The 4171-nt window shown below is 39.2% G+C and overlaps 1 pseudogene; it reads left to right on the top strand.

The window, feature by feature from the left end:
* The first annotated feature begins 1260 nt into the window (after nucleotides 1–1260).
* LOC123819081 lies at nucleotides 1261–3821 on the top strand (annotated as a pseudogene).
* Nucleotides 3822–4171: the final 350 nt, after the last annotated feature.

The following is a 4171-nucleotide window of genomic DNA, read 5'->3' as shown; positions in this document are numbered from 1 at the left end:
GAGAATGTTTTGACATCATACATTATATTATATTGAAATAGTCACCAGTAAATTTTGCCCAGTCTCTCCCTTGAAATTTATAAGAAAAGATAAACATCCTTATTGTTTAGCTGTGTGCTAGCCACATGTGCCTTCTGAATGCTTGAAATGTAGCTAGTCCAAATTGAGATGTGTGGTAACTATAAAATACACACTGGTTTTCAAACACATAGAACAACAATAAGAATATAATATTTCTGATTAATAATTTTTGTATTTGATTAACAATGTAAATGATCTTTTGGGCATGCTAGAGTAATAAAATGAAATAAATTAATTTCATCTGTTTCTTTTTGCTTTTTAAAATATAGCTACTAAAAATTTAAAATTGCTTACTTGACTTGCATTAATTTCTATTACACAGCATTGGTCTAGCCTCTGCCCGTGTGGCTGCTCTTGAAAATGTTCCATGTCCTGTTAAGATTCAAGATTCTGTATTGTAATTATATCTGTATAAGTTTACTTGGATTTTATGACATTCTGATTTGCACTTGATTTATTTTTGAGCAGTTTGGGGTACAGTTCACACAAACCAGATTACACATCAAATTCCTGAACAGACTTTCTTTAAAAAGCCATTTGTATCATAAACTGTGATATCATAATAGGTGGCATCTTACCTTTTAGCTGTATTTTTATTCAACTATTTTTTAAAATTATTTATTTGTTTTTAGCCAGAGGGGAAGGGAGGGAGAAAGAGAGGGACAGAAACATCAGTGTGTGGTTGCCTCTTCAGTGCCCCCATCAGGGACCTGGCTGGCAACACAGGCATGTGCCCTGACTAGGATTCAAGCCGGGGACTTTTTATTCACAGGCCAGTGCTCAATCCACTGAGCCATACCAGTCAGGGTATATTCAACTGTTTTTATAATCTAAACAGTATTTGGTGAGTATTGTATCTTTATAATTTCAAAAATAGTAATTGTTAAGAAATTAATATTACTACATTTCAAGGCAGTTAAATTCTGATATGGCAAAATTTGATTTGTCCCTGCTTTATGCAACACATAGCAATCTGACCTGGGAGAATTCCCTAGGGAACTAAAACTTAACTGACAAAAATTTAAAACCAGTTTTTGATAGATATTTGTATAAAGTTTATTTTTTTTATAAAGTTACAACCTTTTTAAAGCCTTTCCCAGTTACTTAGTAAAGTTGGTCTCCAAGTGTACTTGTGTTAGGTCTTGCAGGGGGTAGAGTGGAGGTGTTTCTTGGAGGGAGATGCCTAAGATGGGAATGGGCAGTTCTGATTTATATCTGTTTTCTATACTGGCCTTCCATGTGAGATTTCAGTTAGAGTTCCTCTGCTAAAAATAATTTGAAGTCAACAGACTTTGGGTCTTCATCTGTATTGAGCTGTAAGTAAAGCTTTTCTGTGTTCCTTTCCAGCAGCTGTTAGTTCTGTGTATGGGGATGCCTGCTCTTTGAGGCTTTCCTCTTTTTATTTATTCGTCATGGTTTAAGAATTTTAATAACCAGCCCTAGGAAGTGTGGCTCAGTGGATTGAGCACTGGGCTGTGAATCAAAAGGTCACCGGCTTGATTCCTAGTCAGGGTATATGCCTGGGTTGCAGGCCAGGTCCCCAATGGGGACACTGAAGAGGCAACCACACATTGATGTTTCTTTCCCCCTCTTTCTCCCTCCCTTCCCCTCTGTCTAAAAACAAATAAACAAAATTTAAAAAATGAATTTTAAAAACCAAGATAGTTCAAAAGCATGTAAAGTAAGAATCAGTGCTAATTAAAGTTCAACAGCTTTAGTGCCTGAGCTTTTTGACAAGTAGTTTAGTTGCTCTAGTCTCATTTTTCTTACTTCCTGATTCTGTTTTCTTATTGTTGTTCCAGTACAGTTGTCTCCATTTTCTCCCTCCCCATCCCCCAACCCCAGCAATCCCCAACTCCCACCCTAGATCCTATCCACCTTTGGCTTTGTCCATGTGTCCTTTATACATCTTCCTTGACAACCCTTCCCTTCTTTCCCCACATTATCCCCTCCCACCTTCCCTCTGGTTACTGTCAGTTGGTTCTTAATTTCAATGTCTTTGGTTACTTCCTGATTCTTAACTGCATTCTGGTTTTAGGAGCTGACCAATTGGGGTCTTACTATGGAGGGGTTCTTTGGAAATGGGGCAAAAGCACCATAAAATATAACTCAGCAGACAATTGTACTGTTTATAACAATTTTGTCCCAAAGAAACCTTTCAGACAAAACTTTTAAGTCCTCAGAATTTAGGCTTAATCATGTGCATTAATTGCTCACTTTTTAAACAGCATTATGTCAAAGTTGTTCGAAAGCTAACCAGTAAAATCTGTCACCTTGTCAGCAACAAAATATTTAACATATTGCAAAATAGATTCTGGTAACCATATTTTCCAGATATTTTAATGGAAAAGTAATTTAAATTAAAAACTAAAAGACAAATTTTTGTTTTAGTGAGGAACAGTGTGCTTGTTGTGTGAACCTTTTTATTATCTATATAAATTATTATTATAATAAATAAATATATATTATCTATAGAAATAATTCTCCCCAACTCCCATCTTTCATTATCACACCCAACTATATGTTTAAGATGATATTTTAAAATGGGGTATTGATTGCTTCATCAGTTTCTTCTTATCTTCAGAAGGCTTTTTAAAAAGCATGTTGTTCAACCCAATTTAGACAGCTCAGCTCTATAATAATAAAAGAAATTACTTTATTTCTTCAAAGTTGAACCTAGGCTCTCTTCTCCTCCACTTTGACAGCCATGCCTTCCTACTCAGTGCCAGCTGCAGTCCTGAGACACGATGGTGAGTGAATTGATTTGGTTGTATTGGGTGCCTGGTCACCAGGGCTGTTTTTAACTCTGGCAAAATGGATATTGTCACCATCAATGATCCCTTCATTGACCTCACCTACATGGTCTACATGTTCCAGTATGATTGTACTCATGGCAAGTTCAAAGGCACAGTCAAGGAAGGGAATGGGAAACTTGTCATCAATGGAAAGTCAATCTCCCTCTCCTAGGAGCAATATCTACCAACCCAAAAGGGGCAATGCTGGTGCTGTATATGTTGTAGAGTCCACTGGTATCTTGACTACTATGGAGAAGGCTAGGGATCACTTAAAGGGTGGAGCCAAGAGGGTCATCATCTCTGACCCTTCTGTGGATACCCCCCTGTTTGTGATGGGTATGAACCATTACAAGTATGACAACTTCATGAAGATTGTCAGCAATGCCTCCTGTACCACCAACTGCTTGGCTCCCCTAGCCAAGGTCATCCATGACAACTTTGGTATTATGGAGGGACTCATGACCATAGTCCATGCCATCACTGCCACCCAGAAGACCATGGATGGGCCCTCTGAGAAGCTGTGATATGGTGGCCAAGGGGCTGCCTAGAACACCATTCATGCTTCTACCAGTGCTGCCAAGGCTGTGGGCAAGGTCATCCCTGAGCTAAATGGGAAGCTCACTGGCATGGCCTTCCATATCCCCACACCCCAATGTGTCAGCTGTAGATCTTACCTGTTGCCTAGGGAAAGCCTTCAAATATGATAACATGAACAAAGCAGTGAAGCAGGCATCAGAGGGCCCTCTCAAGGGCATCCTGAGTCATATTGAGGACCAGGTCATCTCCTGCAACTTTAATAGTGACACCAACTCCTCTACCTTTGATGCTGGGGCTGGCATCACCCTCAATGACCACTTTGTCAAGCTCAGTTCCTGGTATGACAATGAACTTGGCTACAGCAACAGGGTGGTGGACCTTATGGTCCACATGACCTCCAAGGAGTAAGAGCCTCCTGGATCACCAGCCCAAGCAACAGAAAGAGAGGTCCTCAGCTGCTGGGAATGTCCTTGCCCCAAATCGATCCTTCAATAGACCAAGAATCTCCTGACCTCCAGTTTCCATCCCAGACACCCTGAAGAAGGGGAAGGGCTTAGGGAGACTTACCTTGTCACGTATCATCAATAAAGTTCACTGTACCCAGCCAAAACAAAACAAAAGAACAAAAAACAACCAAAGTTGGGTCTAAATGTAATTCACACACAGATTTTTGAAAAAAAAATGCATGTTTGAAAATATATTTAATAGAATTATGTGTGACATCATATAAAGACCTGTTTGAGGAGGCAGCCTGTCAA

Source organism: Phyllostomus hastatus, unplaced genomic scaffold (genome assembly GCF_019186645.2).
Source record: "Phyllostomus hastatus isolate PE091 unplaced genomic scaffold, TTU_PhHast_1.1 phas_contig_30, whole genome shotgun sequence".
In the NCBI taxonomy this organism is placed as follows: Eukaryota; Metazoa; Chordata; class Mammalia; order Chiroptera; family Phyllostomidae; genus Phyllostomus; species Phyllostomus hastatus.
This window is presented reverse-complemented; position numbering and strand designations above follow the sequence as displayed.